Here is a 21,240-nt window from a genome sequence, read left to right on the forward strand (position 1 = left end):
TGTCTCACCCGCTGCTCCCCTCAGCAGTGTATTTCAGTCAATCCACGTGTTCTGCTCCCCACTCTGTCTCTGGTGAATCCTCTCACACACACACACCCCACACTGCTGTGCATTCACTCTTGTCAATCATTAGCTGAAGGCTATTCCCATAGAAATTAGCTCTCAAACCTATCAACCTGCGCCTTTTCGACTGTGAAATTTCTATGTCCCCAAGAAACTTGGTTTTCAATTGACTTTTACTGATATGTGTTCTACCCTTTTAATGAAGTTAAGGATCATTTTTAACAGATAAAATAGAAGCAATATTGGTTCTTTTTCTTCAGCATTGGCTATCTTAAATTTATTATATCCTTATATATATCCTTATATATCCTTATATATATAAGGTATATATATATATATATATATATACCATATATATATATATATACCATATATATATATACCTTATATAAAGTATTATATATACACCTTATAAGGTGATATATATCCTTATATATCCTTATATCCTTTCCTAAAACAGACATCTTTTCTAAAATAGGTTGTCTTCAGCAATTTTCATGACCCTTATTTTAGATTTTACAGTTCTTTGGTTTATTCATATTCATCCTTTCCTGACTGCCCTTCATTTCCTGTTTTGCCATGTTCCTTCAATATATGACTTTATCTGAGAATAAACATCTAGATGGGGTACCCCTAGGAGACCTTGAGTAAGGTGATGGGTACGAGATAGTTCTAGGGAACACCTACAGATGACAAGGTAAGAATGGGAAAAGAAAACTTCAGTGCAATGTGTGTTCAAAATTAGGATATTGCCATAGATGACAGACTCAGTTTTGCTGAGGAGCTTGGGAAACTGCATTGTCCCTACCTCATAGAGGCAAAGGAGCTGCTATTATTAAAAACTCTTGTTAGCCACTAGTTGAAGGATCCTACCATATAAAATAATTTTAAAAACATGTAGGATTCCTATCACAGGATAAGAACTCTCCACCTTCCCAAAAAGTCTCAGGCAAAGAACTATAGGTGTTTACAGCAGGAATCTCTTAAATCAGATCTGCAAGCACAATAATTGCATGTTCAGTGAATTTGGATAAGGATACCTGACAGCACCTGTAACAACACACTGACATTATTACAGGAAAAGGATACAGAGTAAAATCAACCAAAGGAAGAGATTCATGGGGCAGAGTCTAAGAGGATTCCAAATGAACCCATCACTGGCTCATTGGTGTTGGGATATATTGCCACCTTCCTGGCATCAAGGCATGACAATACCTGGTCAAACCAGCTCCTCCAAACGTTGGTATCTAGAGTTTTTATTAAGGCTTGCTTACAAGCACAAGACTAATTACTTTCTCATATGGTTGAACTGGGATTCTGGGTTGACTGAAAGCATAGGATGACTCACAGTCCCCACTGACATCACATCATTTTTGTGGTTTTGGGGGGCTCACACTCTAAGAATCTTAAAATCTGTTGTGATAGGCCCTGCTCTAAACAGACATTCCTACCTGGCATGACACAGATTACTTCTAGAAGCAAATTGCAAACACTAAAACTTCTCTTGAGGCAAAGATGACTTTTTTTTTTTAAAGATTTATTTATTTATTCATACAAGCACTGAGTACAGTCAGAAGCGCGAGAGGGTGAGAGAATTCACCAGAGCCAGAGCGGGGAGCAGAGCAGGCAGAAGAACCGAAGTACACTGCTGAAGGGAGCAGCGGGCGGCAGGAGAGGTCTGCGCGCCATGTGGAACCCTCCTCTGGTGGCCGGGGAGCAGCCGGGGATCGAACCGTCACTACAGAGGCCACGGGCAGCTTCGCAACCCAGCACTCAACCGCTGCACCACCAGGGAGGCCCAAAGATGACTTTTCTACTGCTCAAAGTGGCTACAAGGAGTTGTTAAATTATATTTGTGGCTCACATTATAGTTCTTTTTTTTTTTTTAAGTTTTATTTATTTATGCACACAAGAACTAGAGTACTGGCCAGAGGTGGGGGGTGGTGAGAAGATTTACCAGAGACAGAGTGGGGAGCAGAACAGGCAGATAGACTGAAATACACTGCTGAGGGGAGCAGCAGGTGAGCCAAGAGAGGTCTGCTGGGCCATGTGGGTCACCTCCCTGGCCAGGGATTGAACTCTTGCTGCAGTGGCTGCAGATTGCTTCATAGTGCTGTGACTTAACCCCCAATGCCACCACGAAGGCCCTCACATTGTAGTTCTATTAGACAATGCCTTCCCATAACCAAATATTTTGTAGTCAATTATATCATACTAAATCTCAGTAATAGCTTTATATTCATATAACCAAAATGTGCAGTATCCTGTCATCTTAGGTAATTATCATTTTTATTCATTTCCAGTATGACCTGTTGGGAACTAACTCTTTCTAGATCAGTTTAGGGCAACTGCATATGTTCATATATTTTAGAATTCCTGGTCTTTTTTCAACTCATCAGTCTGGCTGATTTCTTAGTAAATGAATTTTCCCTATCCTTGGAGTTCCATGTTTTTCTCTATCATAATAATCTTAAACCATTCTCTAGAAAATACTAAATTCATCTAGCAACCAAGAACCTCATTGAACATAACTTTCTTTCTCTTCCTTATTCTATACCTTATTCTATACCTTGTTTGTAGAAAAAGGAGACCAAGGCTTCATAGACCATGGATAGGCTCTCTAAGCCTTTCTTAGAAGTTTTATTTATCCTTAGAAAATAGTAAAATGAGAATCATGTTTAATAACTTTCACTGTGTCCCCTGTGTAATTGCTAAAAAGACATAGTCCTTATTTCAAGTAGCCATTATAGATAGTTCTCTCTTGATCAATACTTTATTGCTCAGAAATAAAATTAGTTGGTTCTTGTTCCATTTATTCAGCACCTGCGGTGTGATAGTAAGCAAGAACAATAAAAAGATGAAAGAGAATGTTTTGGCTCTCAAAGAATTCTTAGCCTGTAATGAAAATGACAAAAGGCCTTACACAGACAATACATTTTCAAATTGTAAGTGCTACAGGACAGGCAATCTGAAGACAGACCAAGAATGGAACTGCTCAATCCACAGACTATGGGCTCCATGAGGAATTTATTTCGCACAATTATTAATCTACACCTTATCATAAGAAAAAGAAATTTGTTATGTTTGATAAAAGCTCAATTAAAAAATACCCACTCTAAAGGAATGTGTGCTGCAGCAACTCAATGAAAGCAACTCAAATGAATTGTGACTTTGCAACTAGGATTCCTGAATACTGGGTCTTATGAGGCTTAAGCAGGCCATTAATTATGCTTTGTTTGGGTTCATCTCTCTACACCACTCTATTATGTCATGGGTCATATACCTATTTAAAATGTAAACACGTAGCTTTTATGAACACATTAAATGGGGATGACAATCATTAATGCAAAACCAAGATGACTAAGTTATTCTGCTGTGATTAGCTCTGGAGGTGAGTATCATACAAGATTCTGCAGCCTCAAGCAATTCTGTTGATGGTTTCCGTTCCCTGGCAAAACCACTGAGGATGACTCTAATAGATGCTACACCTGCACATATGCTGGTGGTTGCCCTTCCTTCACGCTTATTCTGCCCTAGCTGACTCTGCACATCTGTTATAATTTGGCAAATAACAATAAATATTCTTCTGCAATGCATGAGGCTGCAAAGCAGGTGAGATTGGGGAAATAATTACATAATATAAGGAACCACCTCATTGTAGCTATCTTGTACCATAATAAGAGTTAGAAAAACCAAGTCCAGACCTATTATTTCTGCCTTGCTGAAAGGTAAGGGAAATTTCTTAACTATTCTGTTTCAATCATTCATCTGAAAAAGGAGATAACTGTTTCAGTTGCTTCTGGGTCAATACAGCCTCCCCCTACTCCAAATTGTACTCCCACCTGAGTTTTCCCTGTTTTGTTTTTTTTTTTCTTTTTGTGTAGAAGAATTGGAGTGTAGATCAGAGGTGGGGGTGTAAGGACTCACCAGATACACAGTGGGGAGGAGAACAGGCAGATCTACTGAAACACACTGCTGAGGGGAACAGTGGGCAAGACAGGAGAGATCTGCTGTGCCATGTGGGTAAGTTCCCTGGCCAGGGATCAAACTCAGGCTGTAGAGGTGGTAGCACTGAGCCACTAAGCCACTAAGGAGGCCCTGAGTTTTCCCTTTCTGCTGAGATTTCAATTACCCATGGTCAACAATGGCCCAAAATATTGCAAATATTATGTATAATAAGACTTTTTGTGTGTATGGGACCCTCGTAGGCGGCTGGGGAACGAACCGGTGCTGCAGAGGCTGTGGGCAGCCTCGCAGTCCAGCGCTCAACAGCTAAGCCACCAGGGGAGGCCCTATAATTAAGACATTTTAAGAGAGAGAGCACGCAACCACATTCACATAAATTTTATTAAAGTATATTGCCAGATTTTTTTTTTATTATTTGCTATTGTTGTTTATCTCTTATTGTGCCTAACTTATAAATTAAACTTTATCTTATGTAGTGTAGAAAAAAGCATAAAAAGGTTCATTACTATCCTGTATTTCAGACATCTGCTAGGGAACTTGGAACGTAACCCCCATAAATAAAGGGGTGGGGGGTGATTACTTTATAAACGTAGAGATTTTATTTTTTAAGTGCTTAAAAAAGAAACTCCCACAAGTCTGTACATACATTTTCTTTAAGGTTTTATTAACCACAGTCTTGCTTTTATATTCCCTAAATGAGACTGTTTCCGTACTGTTCAACAATAATCAGTGACTTTCAGGGAATAGCTTTGAAATTCCTATTACGAGTTTATAAGCCTGGATTTGTCTTTTGAAACGGAAGTCATGGCACTTTGATCACCCATCAGAAGATATTAAGGCAACAGTTAAGCTTCTTTCCTAACGTGCAGGCTTATCAGGAGACCGCACAGATCTGGTGCCACTGAAGACCACAAACTGTTTCTGGAAACTTTTTACACTTCTTGCAACAGGTAGTTGTACTTTTCCCTTCAGTATGAAAACATTCCCTTACAAATAGTTGAATTACCATCAAGTGCTAAAACCATCTTCTACCATCATGGGCCCATGGAAATGTTTTCTGCGGTTAACTCATTGCAAATTAACTCAGTGGTGCTGAAATTAATCACCCAGACTCCTTATCTCTATTTAGAAAAATAGGGACTCCTTGGCTTTTTGTCACTGATGCCATGAAGAGCTCAACATAACTTTTGCATCATTTATAGTGTTTTGTAATTGCCTTAATAGGTCTAATTAGTATACTGGATTTGGTTTTCCAAGAGCTTGCATATTTTTAATGGGTCTGCTCTCTTGTAAAATGCTCTCAATGACTTCCCATGAAGACCAACTCCAACAGAGGCAGACTGAATATCAATAAAAAGACTACTCAACTCAGTATGGTTTTCCCCATGGTTCCAAGTTCAAATATTTAGTGTTTATATTTAAATAAGCTACACTGAAAGGGAGAGGTCAAATATCTTAAGAGCATGATTTTGTATTTAAATATTTAGACGTGAATTTTCAAGAATTTATTTATTGATTTATTTATTCGTTCATTTATTTATATATTGGGCAGAACAGGCAAACTTATTGAAATACACTGCTAAGGGGAGCAGCAGGCAAGACAGGAGAGGTCTGCTGTGCTAAATGCGGTAAGCTCCCTGACGTGTTTGAACACAGTCCTTGGCAGTGATAGCACTAAGACTTAACCCCCCAAATTTTCAAGAATTTAAATAAATGTACTCTGTTAAAAATACAATGTCATGTTGGTTTAACATTTCAAATCAAAATGTCAAATAATAATATATTTTATTTGAAAATCATTATTCATACGAATGAGCCTTAAATTTTTAATAAATAGTAAAATATCGGTGTTTTAAGGATTCTTGTGTTGAGAAAAATATTCCATTCATATTTCTCTTTGGTGAACATTTTAACAATTCTTTTCAAATTAGATAGAGTACAAAGATTGGTGGAAATTCTGGCAAATAACTTGAAGGAAATCATTGGACTCCATATGCCGCTGTAGGAGAATAACAGTCAAAAAGACCCCAGAAGATACTCAATGGGACAGGAGTTAGACCAACAGAAGAAGTTACAATATATGATTGATTATTTTGCCTTAAAGAAAGAAAAATGAAATCAAAAGCTGCTCTCTATAGATCAGAATATGTTGGGAAATGAAAAAATAAAAGACCACAAGTATGCTCAAACATTAAAACTCAAAAACACTGTGAGCCTTAGAATATGCCAGACACTAGGTCCTACAGACATATCAGTAAGCAGAACATAACCGCTACTAAAATCAACTTATATTCCAGTGGAAAAGACAGCCGGAAATAAATAAATACATATTAAATAAAATGTGAGGAAGTCCTACGATCATGAAAAGTGTAAGATACAAGGCTGTAGAGTGAAAAAGACACTCAGGCCAGTGAGGAAAGATCAAGAAAGTAGGAGCTGAAAGAAAACATAACTAAAATAAGGAGATAACTTGACTATCTGGGGAAAGGCAATCTTGTGTTGGACAAAGAAAAAAATGCTCTGAGGCAGCAGAGAGATTAGCATATTCCAGACACGGAACAGAGGTAAATGCCCTAGAACACGAGGAGAAATCCATCTCGCCTTAGAGTTTGTGTTGCAGTGAATCTAGGTTTCCACTGAGTAGATGAAAATGCCGACTGCCCAACATAATGCAGAGAGGGAAAAACCTTTGAACAAAATGTATAAGCATACTGAGTAAAAATCAATAATGTGATCAATATGTGGTCTGCATTTATGTTAGGATAAGAAAAAGACTGATTTATAAAACAAAAACAAAGGCACCACTGGGTTTTTTTTTTTTTTTTTTCCTGATGCCTTATAAAATTATGTAATTGTATTTTCTCTGAAAATTTAGTCTAGGTTAATTTAATATGAAAGTGAAAATATGCTTAAGTCCACTCATTGCTTGTGGGAACTAGAATACAGATCTCACAACCTAACAAAACTGGACCTCAATTCTTAAACTTCCTTAGGTTTTAGTAATAAAGATGCTCCCTCTCCAGGTATGTGTTTTATAACAACTAGGTAAAAAGTGTTTGATTAAATATTTTTGCCATTGGAATTTTCATCATCATGGATTTGATGAGATCAAAACAAGCCACTTTTTTGGGCTTTTTTAATTTTTTATTTACATGAGTGTTTGCAATTTTATGTAAATTTATTCTGGTATAGGGGATGTATAGATGGATGAAAGAGAGTGAAAGAGAGATAAATGACAGATACATAGATGTTTTAAAGTATAGATGTATTGATTCGTGAACACATTAAATGAGGATAATAATTACTAATACAAAAACAAAATAACTAAGATGGTCTTATGCTTTTTGTTCTGAAATTTGGTGCTTTGAGATTTTCTCTGCTTTATAACTAATCCAAACATTATTTACTTATACAGAGAGAAGGAAGTCAAGAAAATATGATTCATTCAAGAGTAGAAAACAAATAATGAAGAGCACTTGCTCTGAGGATTACTATATGACTTACTCAAGTTATTCAACATCCCTGAGCCTCAGTGTACTTTTCCCTAAACCAAAATTAAAATTCCTTATTGTTTTAAATATACACTATCAAAACCCCATGGCATAGTACCAGGCATTTAAAAGGGTGCCCGAAGATTGCCCCCAATTTAATTATCATTAACAGTGTTGGTCTTTTTTGGTTTTGTTATTTATACTATTGCTTGTCAAGTCTAAGTCTCCCAGTTAGGCAGTTAACGGACAGGGAGAGTGATGCCTAAAGAAACATAATGGCCAATTATATCCAAGATGCCAGGAAAAGCCTGGCAGGGGCATAAAGCTCCAGGAGAGATAAGCACCCAGAGAGGGGCAGACAGTAACCCGTCCCCAACCTGCCAGGACTGATAAAACTATACCCTTGAAATGCAGCAGAAGGGAAGATGACTTAGAAACTCCTGCAGGGACCAATAATAAGCCAACAGCCGGGCAGAAACAACAGCCAACATCTGAGCAGAAATCCCAGTAAGGTGTTGGATGAGCAGCCCCCTGCACCCTATGTAAGCCAGGAATTCCCCATATTGAGTGCAATTGTTTTCCCATGGAGTCTGCCTACATGGACTGCCTTCCCAAATGTTCTGTCACTAAATAAAACTGCTTTGCTTTGCCTGGACATGGCTTTGAATTCTCTCCTGCCCATAGTAAAGAATGAGCACGTTCCACCCCCTAAACTGATCAAATCACTCTATGGGTGGTGGTACAAACAGCCTGTGCCCTAAGTGAAACTGTAATGCTTGCCCATGCCAGGATCTCCTGGTTACTTCACAGAAATACTTTGCATTAACTTACCTGTCTTCAGGTGGCACTTTGTTATACTATTCGCTCTGAGAATTCAGCTGTGTTGCTCTAGCATTGTTTGATAGTGAAAGCCATGGCAGCATAGAAGCAAACAGTGAGCGACTAACACTTGCCGAATTCTAAGGCTTGGAAGGAAAATAATGAAGGAGGTTGTTCTCACAACGTTTTGATAAAAGAGTTGTTCCATAACATAAGGGAATTTTAATGACTTATCGACATCCTCAGCATATAATAATTATATACTTTTATGACCTACTTTTTGGGGAAAAATCACATTACTAGAAGACTTCTATAAATTATGGAACAATTCTTCAAGAACATTTATTAATTACAATAGCTTCCAAAATAATACATGTGATGCAAAGCACAAAATCCAGGATACATATGGGAATTTAGTATATGTTGAAGATGGCATCTCAAATCCATGGGGGAGAGATAGACAATCAAAAAAAAAAATCATTTTGAGCTATTGGTAACTGTCTAAACCGAAATGACATTGGTTAAATTCTTCACACAATAAAAAGTATAAATACCCAAATAATCACAAATGGGGCAGTCAACACACTACATCCTCTGAAATCCCAAAGGTCATCCACATGGGGTCAAGATCCAGCCCATTCTAAACAAGACCACAGCACTCCATTCAAGGTCAAGGTCAAGAACCTAAAGCCATACTGCGTAGTACTTGTGTCCCCTTAAATCACAAACACTTTCCCCAGTCTCCGATTAAACCACTTGTGGAAATTTTCTATTATGAATGTACTTGCATGTATATGACATGAGGTCTATAAGAGGTTATTTGTTGCAATATGCATGTCCTAGTAAAATACTAGAAACAAATTTTCATCAGTAATACCTTGCTAGAATAAATGATGTTGCTTACATCAAATGAAATTTTATTCAACCACATAAAAACAATGTGGTGTTCTACAGTTTGATATGGCAGAAGTTACAAGATGTAATGTTAGATGAAAATTGTGAAAAATAGAACAATATTTTGTTTCAAACTCAAAGAAAGAGTATTCATTTGCCTAATACTGGAAGGATATATTAAAAATTAATAAAAGTAGTCACCTGTGGAGTTGGGATGTAGGAACTGGGCAGGAGAAGAGTAGATGGAAGCAAGATTTTTCACTGTGTCTCTTTTGTACATTTTCAATACTATTTTTAAACTATAAAACATTATCCTGAAAATCAAATGATTAAAAAAAGTTGCACAAAAACAAAAATAACTCCTAAGAAAATCATATGAGCACTACATCATTGAAATACCAACTAACTTTATTTTATAAACACCTTGACTGAACACTTTATAGATACTAAATGTGAAACCAGAGAAAAAGAGCATTTTTTTTTTTTTTTAAATTTGACTCCAGGAAGATTGTGGTGACTGAGGAACAGGAACTGGTAAAGAATTCATTATTGTTATTTATTAGATACTGTAGACCAGCAAACATGTCAGGAATCCAAATAAAACAAGGCAAGAAGCTGTACTGGCCTCAAAAACAACTGCTAACTGTGAGCAATACCACTTGCAGAATGAATAAACAGGTGTATAGCCATTTAAAGCTTAATTTGCACATAATAGGAACACAAAGATAAATAAAGGAGAAACCTTCCCACTGAGACCCAGAAGCGGGACCACAGGGCAGTACTGCAGCTCTATTGTTGAAATAACAATCAAGATAGTGATTGATAAAAACAGAGGCAAACAGAAACTGGAGGAAACCCTCTTTATATTTGACATCTCGATTTCTTTTGTGGGCAAAGCTCCCACCAAGGTGTTCAAAAGTACACACGTCTTCAAATAATGCAGTTTCATTACAACGTGAACAAATGTTAAATATTGTGCAGAGAGAGTGAGAAGGGAAAAACGGATATTACGCATCCAAATAAAACACCCAAATTACTTATTCCCTTGTGGGCAAATGCCATTCAAACAGGATTGGCCTGAAGTGGGCCCCTGAGGCCTGAAATCTTGCCATAAAACTAAGGAATCTTCTCAAAGGGACCATCAGAAAGGGGTTCTGAAGCAGGTTCCAGAAAGTTAGGGCAAGAGGAATTATGTCAAGATAATGGCTGCCATTGTCAGCCTCCCCACAGGTCTCACCCACATATGGCTTCCTAGAGTCCCTCATGTCTCTCCACATATTTCCTTCCATGTCCCCCAAGTCCCGGTGCAACTCCAAAGTTGAGAAGCAAGTGGGTCCTTCTTCACAATGTCACCCCTGAGCCCACCTGTCTTCCCTGCTTCACCTGGCTGCTCAGCTCTGCCCCCAGTTCCCAGTAGCCAGTCCAAGGGGGTGGCATACAAAGGTGGGCATGGAACATACCTCCCCCTTTTATGGAGAGGCCTATGTTACAGCTATAGCTCCTTTTGCTTAAAGTCACAGTTTCCAGAACCTGTACACAGTATTGAGTGAGGACTTAATGTAAACAGTCAAAAAATGGTGAGTATGGGCAAGTAGGTCTCTCCCTCTAGGGCTCCTATCAAGAATCTTCAATAAGATCTGAGAAATCAAGCGCCTCCCTGGTGGCCTAGGGGTTAAGTGTTAGTACTATCACCTCTACAGCCTGAGTTCCATCCCAGGCCAGGGAGGTGACCCACATGGCACAGCAGACCTCTCCGGCCTCACCAGCTGCTCCCCTCAGCAGAGTATTTCAGTAAATCTGCCTGTTTTGCTCCCCACTCTGTCTCTGGTGAATTCTTTCACCCCACACTCCAGCCTTGCACCTCTGGCCTACACCCCACTTCTTCTATGCCAAAAAAAACAAAGAGAAAAAAAATCTGAGAATTTAAAGGAGTGCAATCAAAAGAGCAAAATGTGTGCTTGAAGAATAATGCAGAATGAATGGAATTGGGAGTATTAAATTTAAAGAGAAAGAGCACGTAGAATTAGCATCAACAAGAAAATATTATTGATTACAAACCATTTTACATCTAAAGAATAAAAATAAAATACAGATACTCCCTTCAAGGAGCTTAGGAGGAAGGACATAACGCATTAAAACAAAACTTGTAAATCTGTTGTTTTGGGGTTGATCTAGCACAAAAAGTTCTATCATAGAAGGATTTGTGAATATCAAAAATTTAGGCAATTTCATATAAAAATCTGAATGATTAGCTTCTCTTCAAAAACTGAGTCTTAGGGCCTCCCCGGTGGTGCAGCGGTTGAGTGCTGCGCTGCGAATCTGTCCGGAGCCTCTGCAGCGCCGGTTCAATTCCCTGCTGGCCAGGGAGAACCCTACATGGCTTGACAGGCCTCTCCTGCCTCTCCCGCTGCTCCCCTCAGCAGTGACTTTGATCTGTCTGCCTGTTCTGCTCCTTGCTCTGGCTCTGGTGAATCCTCTCACCCTCCCACGCTTCTGACCTGTACCCCAGTTCTTGTATAAAATAAATAATAAATCTTCAAAAAAAAGGAAAAAAAAAAACTGAGTCTTAGAGATTGCCAAGAGTTCACAAGAGGAAGTTTTTCACATGCTATGGCATGAGTTTTACAATGAAAATAGAGGAAGCAACACCTGTGAGAGGAACAGATGGAGCTTGTGGCCTTCCAGGCTCTGAATAAGGGGAAGTGCAAGTTGGGGGGGTATACAAGTCTAATGAGGCTGCTGCAACACAGCTCTAGGAATGGTGTCTTAAACAACAGAAATTAATTTTCTTACATTTTTGGAGGGTGTTTCCAAGATCAGGATGCATGGCTGGCGAGAACATCCTTCCTGACTTACAGACAGCTGGGTGCTCACTTTGAGCTCACCTGGGGCAATGGTGAATTTTCTCTCCTCTTTTCCGTAAAAAAAAAAAAAAAACAAAAAAAAACCCACTAAATTCCATCCTGACAGCCCCACTCTCATGAACTAATCTAACCCTAATTACCTCCCAAAGACCAGATCTTCAAGTAACTACTACCTTGGAAGTCAAGGATTCCAGAAAAGAATGCAGGGTGGGAAAAATAGATATTCTGTCCTGACCCAGGATCAAGGTACAAGCTTGAAAAATAAGACATTTGCATTTTAATGACAGCCATGTTGGAAGAACTTAGATTTTTTTTTAATGGTCTCATTTTATTCTATTGTATTTTATTTTCTTTTAAGTTTTTTTTTTTAAAGATTCATTTATGCATACAAGAGCTGGGGTATAGGCCAGAGGTGGGGGTTGGGGGGTAAGAGGATTCACCAGAGACAGAGTGGGGAGTAGAACAAGCAGATCTATTGAAATACACTGCTGAAGGGAGCAGTGGATGAGACAGGAGAGGTCTGCTGCACCATGTGGGTTAACGCCCTGGCCAGGGATGGAACTCATGCTGCAGTGGCTGCTGATAGCTTGTTAGTGCTGAGAATAAACCCTCTTGTGCCACCAGGGAGGCCCCCTCTTTTGCATTTTAAATCCTATGTACTTACAAATCCTTCCCTACTCTGAAATTCACCTTCTAATTTACAAATATTACTCCCCCCAAAATCTCAGGTAGAGATCCTCATCACTTCTAGAAAAGGTAATATATATTCATTCCCCTAGAGCTATGTGCATAAAACTATGAGGCCAGATTCATATGGTACATTAGAAAATTGTTCTTGATAATTTACATTCAACTTTTATGAAAACGCAATAGTTTTAGTGAGCAGAGATTTAGAATTAGTCAATAATTTGATAAATATAATTAATTAATTTTATAATGCTAAATACAGTCAAATGAGGCTACAATTTTTGCTTTCAAGTGAATTACCTGTGCACATTCTTTAACAACATGGAAGCATCTCTCTTATTTTTCAAAACAGCTGTTAAATATTTAATTTTTTAAAAACATGCTGTTAAAAATCTGCTTCTGCCCATAAAAGTTACCACATTTGCATCTGCTACTCTCTTTTTGAGAGACTTCTTTTAAGGCAGGTGGTTTGCATTTCATAATTAGCAAATACTCAAATAGATCATCAAAACACAACTTTGTCAAGTTCATAAAAGAAAGAACATATACTAGAATACAGTTCAATCAGACTGGTGATAGATCAGATAAAAGTCAGCTTTTCACAGAACAGTCTCACAGCATTCCAACTCTCCTTTCATTGGTCCCCACTGTCCTACTCCCTGAAACTGGAATTGACTATTCCTGATAAAAAGAGAAGAATGAGCTCCTCTTAGATGAAGGTTTTAGCTAAGAGGCCTCATTACCATGATATTTGAGCCCACTGGATATATCTGAGAGCTACATGTTAGCAAGAACTTTCCCACTCTCTGGATTCCTGGCAATTTAATCTCCCTGAAATTCAGTTCACTAATCTGTAAACATACAATAGTAATTAATGCCTGTTACTAGATTTAAATTCTTACCACAGTGTCCCAAATATAAGAATATACATTAAAAAAATAAACAACACTTAGCTGCAGGTAAAGAATACAGGCAGAATACATGAATTTACTTTCTCTCTTTGCTGACTCCATGCCATTAATGGAGTTGTTGTGTTTTGTTTCAAAGCACAAAACCACAAGGACAAAGAGAACAGAAAATTCAAGAAAAGGAACAAGTTTTGAAGCCAGAAGGTAAATGATAACTGACTAATGGTAGCTGACAGCAGGCCAGGAAGGCAAAATACAAGCCAGTTGGGGAAGAAGCAGCAACTCTATTACACTGTATAACAGGACCCCGGATCCTACCTTCACAGGAGGTATAGGTGAAAATAAGGAAAAAAGAGGAAGACGGTGGAAAATCTTTTTAAGAATCAGTTATCCCACCATTATAACACTGGTGGGTGACTGTTTCTCCCTCGTAACAATTACACCCTGACTGCTGAGCCCTTAACCCCTGAATGTGACAGAAGTTGAAAGCAGGCTTGTATCTAACTCAGTTTGGAAATTGGAGGAGTTCTTTAAGAATCTTACCCCTATTTTGAAAAACAAACCAACCATAGGGGAAAAAATTGAAAAGAAGAAAGAGGACAATCAGAAACTATGTAGGGAGAATATTATTCAAAATATTATTAAGACCCTTGAAAATAGAATAAAAGATCACAGACATTTGAAAAAGCACAGAGCATTCTTTAAAAAAATCAAAGGGCATCAGGTATCAGTCTCCTCTCTAGTAATAAATACAATAAGGGAAGCCTTAGTCTGCTTGCTGATATGTTAGCACACAAAAGGTCTAAAAGTATCAGAATCTTACTCACAGGTTGTGGGACCTGCCACCACTGCCGCAAACACAAACAAATGAAAAAAAAAAAATAGTCAATTTATTCTAACCAACAGGATAGAAGGAGGGAGAACTAGCAGGGTAGCAGGACAGGGAAAATGCATAATTACTGACCTATAATATGAGGAGGAGTTGCAACTACAGGACCCAGTAAATAATGCCAATTTGAATAAATATTATAATATATTTTTATATGCAAGAAAAGCAATTCCATGGAACACCTATTGAATTCTGTTTCCAGTTGCAAAGGCAGATGCTCTATTTCTATAGTTAAATTCTAAATGTCCATTTGTGTATTTTTAAATACATACAACTGTCACATTTGAAGATAATCTCTTCCTTTTGCTTCTGTATTTTCTGACATTTCTTTGGTACTCATGTATTACCTGGATAATTAAAGCTGGTTTATATGAATAGACATAACACAATATAAATTCAGGTAAATGCTGAAATATACTTCATTAAAAAAAAGCCACAACCTCTTTATGAGATATACCTTAAATAAATAATGGTACAGGATTATCAGTCTGATTTGTGCATCAAAACTATATTTGCCCTGACTGCTCCTGTTGGGGGTAAAGGATGTCCTGTCCAAACTCCACAAATAGATATTATGGACCCCACCCCCACCCAGACCAAAGAAATCCAAGACACCAGGACTACAAATACCATAATGTCATCACCACAGAAGGGAGGATTGGTGGAAACCAAGGGTGAAGTTAGGCAGCCAGGTTTGGTATATAATCAGACATGTGGGCCTTGGGGGGCCTTATTTTTTCCCGGCTTTCAGCACGCTATTGGGGTTCTAGCTCAGCGGAACTGGTTGGATGCATTCACCAATTTATCTCTCTCTTTCTTCCTGAGTCATTCCTTTCTTCATTTTCCCCCTTTTTTGTAAAAAAAAAAAAAAAACCCTTTATTAACATTTTTGTGTGTGCCTGCAGTTGAGTCTCATTATAAGTTCCTTTTATGTGCACCATTGAGGAGCCATAGTCAGGCCAACCCTTTCACATTGGGGTTGCCCTGTAACACTCCCAGATCTATAGAACTGAAATCTATGGAGAGAGACCCAGTCATGCATGTTGTAAGCTCAGGCAGGTCTGAGATTCACTATTATAGAATGAGGGAGACTCATTAGAGATCCATGATCCTCATCCAAGGACTAGGACTCCACCCACCAATTGCATTCAGTGATTTCATTCATAACTTGTAGGTGGCAAAGTAATCATTAGTTCAGGAAGAGGTTAGGGGGGAGAACGCATAAAGAATAGAATTTCTCAGGGTGACAACTAAGCACAGTTTAACCCAGATCCAAAGTATCTATTAAGTGAAAACAATGGGTAAGATAGGACTGACAAGACTTATTTCAAATTTATCTTGCTTTTCTGTATTTCTAACTGCTAAGGAGTAATTTCTTAAGGATTACCTCCATTAAAGCTCACTCTTATCGTTTCTGCTAACCATTCTTTTCAAAGTTTATAGTAACTTATTTAAGTTTTTAAGAAGCTAGTTTAATCAAATGGATATTCAAGTTCATTTGCCTGATGTCCTTTGCTAAGAGTTGACATTGAAATAAGGGCATCTGGCATACTCATTTAAGCTACTATGTCTGCTAGCCACTTATATATTCCATTTTTTTCTTAACCCAAAAGCTGAAATTGTTAGCCTGCCTCTTTATTCTTATTCACCATATTGCTTTTGAATAGCATCACTATGATATTAATGTAATAGATCATCTCTGTAATTGAGTGTGAATACTATCACTTTGCACCGTTCTGGAGTTATTAATTTCACTGCATTCATTGCATTTTTGAAGATAGCTGCATAGCAAAATAATGCAATACAAAGAGGCTTTAACTATTCCCAAAGCCTACAACAAGGACACAAAGCCAATGGTGTATTAACTTAAAAAATAGATCAATCATATCTTGTTAAAAGAAGATAAAAGGTAGTTCTGTCAGTAAGGACAACCATGCTTCAGGCAATAAATCCTACTGGAGAATATAAAGAGAAGCCTGGAAGCAAGTGTTAAATTTTGCTTCCTGTTTTTGGAAAAAGTCTTCAACTCAATGGACATTTTAAAAACAAAAAACCAAAACCCAAAATCAATCTCCCAGGTAATTCCTCATGTTGACTCTGCTGAGGAAGCATAAACCTGACAATACAAGAATGATAATAATATCACTTCATGGCACTTTACAAATGGCTTTAATATACAAAAGTGAAAATTAATTGAATTCTTAAGTATGACTATAATACTTTCCAATGATATCTTCAGGCATAAAAGCCAAGTAGAGAACAATATCCATTAGAAGAGTAACACAATAGTTCCTCAAACCAGCAACAAACTCAGGGTGGATTAAATATCTGCAAAGACAAGTAGGAAAGATTTTTGGATAATGCAAGAATTATCCTCAAGTGTTTGAAAAAGGCCTAGCCTTTTGCAAAACACAGACAAACCTGCATTAAAGGACTGACTAGTAGATTTGGATTTCTTTGTGTTATTGTTTTCCAGAACCCTGGGGAGTTTGGGATGAAATCTGAAACTATGCCCCCAGGAACTACACAGAGCAAGCAGAGGTCAAAGAAAGAGGCTGACCATTCTAGATTGGTAACTGTACTATTTAGTCAAAGGAATTATCAAGACTTACCTGTAGAGGCTAAAAAAAGAGTATATTTCTGCATCTGCATGCCTGGATCTTAACAATTTATGTAGAGGCCTTAACTGAGCTCACTCACATGTACATAGCAGCCTTGGGAAGATCCCAGTGGAGCAGGGTCTGAATTGCCCCACAGACCCGAGGAGACAGGTAAAAGGGCCCACTCTTAGAGTGAAAGAAAGAATTGTACCTGTAGTGGTGAATTGAATGTAGTATATACAGAAGTAGATTAATATTTATGCGCACCTGAAAGTTATATAATATAATGTGATGTGACTTCAATTCAAAAATAACTAAGTTCATCAAAAAATGTTTGTTGTTTTAAGCTGCTAAATATGTTGTCATTTGTTATATACCAGTAGAAAAAACAACAGACCCTCCATTCTCTAAGTTCTCAATGGCCTCATACAGGTCCTGTATTCTTCAAATTGCCCAGTGAAGTCAAATCTCAGTGTGCGTCAGAATCACCAAAAGGATGGTCAGAACAAAGACTGCAAAGCCCCAACCACAAAGATTCTAACTTTTTAGCTTCACAGTGGAGTCCATGATTGGATAATTCTTACAATAGCCCAAGAGATGCTGATACTATTCGTCTACAAATCACCTTTGGAGAATCACAGGCTATCAGGACTACATTTATTTCCATGTACTTTAAATGTTCTTTGTATCAAAATACTATGAGAATATAAGAATCTGATTAAAGCAAACAGTTGGTTTTCTATCATATTAAAGATTTCCACAAAAAGGATAAAAAGGTCTTATTAAATAATAATTCATTGAGTTTAATACCTGATTTTCATTAAATTACCTGATTATTATTCTTGGGCAGGTGAGCAAATGCTTACTTCCACAAATGCACTGATACCTTACTTTTCTCCATAGTATAAATTACTTTTCTGTTTTTCTGTACTATTTTCATTATGGTGTACTGATTGTATAGTGGAAATGTTAAAATGTCATAACCAATATTTATATATGAAATTGTTAAAATGTCATATTCAATACTCTAAGAGGTCTCAATAAATTTAAACCAAATTGATAATTATGGATTGTTCATAATAGCCCTATTGTCACTACCTAACAATTCAATATACATTTTTAAAAAAATTATAACTGCTCATAATAATATCATCAGGGAGCTATGAATTGGCTATTCTTCTGGTTTAATATTAGGTTTAACAGCTGGGCCAATACGCCATGGATCCCTCATACATAATACACATCAAGAGAACAATATACCTATGCTTTTTAAGTTTAATGCTCTGACTTAAATATAAAAAAAAATGTCACCACCTTTTGTCTTTATTTTCTAATAAAGGATTTTTTTTTTCTAAAGAAGTGCCTCTTTCTATGCTAGCAGCTTCCAAGTATCTGCAGAATGGTAAGAACTACATCATTCAATGAATATTCATATCAAAGAGATATTTATAACATTTTTCATGTCATTGCTCCTTTCTCCTTCCCCAACACACATTTTGAGAATTACAATGAATGCTTAAAATCCTGAAGGAACTACCTTCAATCTTTATACAGGAACTAAAAATACATTTTTAAACAACAGACTCTCAAATTAAAGGGAAAGAAATTAGAAATAAGCATTTGCAGGAGGAAATCACATTAGCATATTCAAAATAAAATAAAACAGAAAAGAAAGCTGGAAGTTAATAATTTGACTAAATAGGAAATATAAGAATATACATAAAAATAATACTCCTTGGTTTGGGAATAGGGATTTTGTCATTTGTTTGTTTGTTTTTAAAATTTATTTATTTATGCATATAAGAGCTGGGGTTTAGGCCAGAGTGTGTGTGTGGGGTGGGGGTGGGGTTTGTTGAGAGGATTCACCAGAGACAGGGTGGGGAGAAGAACAGGCAGATTCACTGAAATATACTGCTGAGGGGAGCAGTGGGCAAGACAGGAGAGGTCTGCTGTGCCAGATAGGTCAGCTCCCTGGCCAGGTCAAACACATGCTGCAGTGGCTGCTGATAGCTTGATAGTGCTAAGACTTAACCCCTTGAGCCACCAAGGAAGCCCATTTTGTCTTTTTTTCTTTATTGATCGTTTCCCTATCTCTAGAAAATTAGGTGAGGCGGGTAAGTCTAGAATGTCTGTTGAATGATTACATAAATGCATGATTACATAAATTCATGCATGTATGTCACCCAGAAAGCTTATCAAATCTCTCCCAATCATACAAAACACATCTGTGATCTTAAGTTCACTCAGGATGGAGTATCTTGAATGTGGAAATGGTTTGGATTCTAGCATAATATGCTATGTCCTCAATATCAAGGTAAAAAATACAAAATCTTAGCATTTAAATGTCCACAGGCTGACATGGGAAAACTACGTATATAAAAAACTGCAAGAGAGTAAGTGATGAGAATTACATGTAGGTATTATGGGACCACAGACTAACTGAAAATGCTATAAGTAAATTATAGCATTTCATCATTATCTATAAAGGTGAATGAAAGGACAAGATTACAAGTACTCAAAACAAAAGGAACAGCAATATCAACATTCTCAATGCTTTTGGAGAACAGTAAGTTATGGGTTTCAAACAGTTTAATCATAACCTGTGGCAAGAAGTACATTCAGTGAAACATATTTTATGAAACAATATCTACCTTTACTCATTTCATATATTTTATACTTTGTATTCTACTTCCTTTTTAAAAATGCCAGTGAAGATGTACTAAATCAATTTCAAGATCCATTTACTTGAAAAACATTGGTTTGAGGGCCTCCCTGGTGGCACAAGGGGTTAAGACGCAACCTATGAAGCTGTCCACAGCCTCTGCAGCATGAGTTCAATCACCGGCCTGGGAGCTACCCACATGATGCAGCAGACCTCTCCTGACTCACCCGCTTCTCCCCTCAGCAGTGGACTTCAATCTGCCTGTTCTGTTCCCCATTCTGTCTCTTGTGAGCCCTCTAACCCCCCACACCTCTGGCCTGTATCCCAGCTCTTGTAAGCATAAATAAAAAAAGCTTTAAAAAATTGGATTTGAACATTAAATAAATGTGATGAGTAGAAGATGAAAACACAGAGCCTCTCTGCCAACGCAGGTCTGATTCTGCTCCCAAACAGGCTTGCTGCTGAGTTGTTTGCTGCTGAGTTGCAATGCAAACAACTCTGGGTGGTAGAGAAGATAACAAGAGCAATCCTTTTCCATAGCGAGCCAAAGTGCAAGAAGAGAAGCTTGCCATATCTTCTCTACTTTGGGAATAATACTTTGGATTTACCATTATGAAATCTAAAAAGGGTAAGAGTATTTGAAAAACAACTCTCACATTTGGGAGCATCCTAAATTCAGTGTATATCTGGATTTATCTTAAAGTTTACCAGAGTCAGATGATCATAACAAACTACAAAGAGCTAAACTCTCTGCTCCTTCCTCTATAAGAATTAATTGTTTCAAAGTAGGCTTTATGGAAGATGAACTATTCAGCACTGTGTGTCAGGCTCTGTTGTGGCCTACAATAGTGGAGGAAACAGAAATCCAAGTCTCTTGGAGTTTATATTTTATAGAAAAAACAGACAAGGCATATACAGAAGTTTCTTAAGAGACCACAAGTATGTGAATTGAAATTGGTGGAGGAGGGCCTCCCTGATGGAGCAAGGGATTAAATACCGCACTATAAAACAATGCGCAGCCTCTGCAGCAGGAGTTGGATCCCCAGGCGGCCAAGGAGCAGCCCACATGGTGAGGCAGACCTCTCCTGTCTCGCCCGCTGCTCCCCTCAGCAGTGTATTTCAGTCAGTCTGCCTGTACTGATCCCCACTCTGTCTCTGGTGGATCCTCTGACAGCCACCCCCCACCCCGCATCTCTGTCCTGTGCCCCAGCTCTTGTATGCATAAATACATAAATCTTAAAAAAAAAAAAAAGAAAAGAAAAGAAATTGGTAGAGGAGTGAATACACTTAAAAGGGGAAGGAAAACATTTTGAGCAAGAAAAGAACTGGAGAAGTATAGTCACATATAAAGTGGCCACATTTGCAATTCTAATCCCATGTCCTGCTCTGGTCCTTTA

Source organism: Talpa occidentalis, unplaced genomic scaffold, assembly GCF_014898055.3.
Source record: "Talpa occidentalis isolate TD23 unplaced genomic scaffold, MPIMG_talOcc4v2.1 talOcc4.9, whole genome shotgun sequence".
NCBI lineage: Eukaryota > Metazoa > Chordata > Mammalia > Eulipotyphla > Talpidae > Talpa > Talpa occidentalis.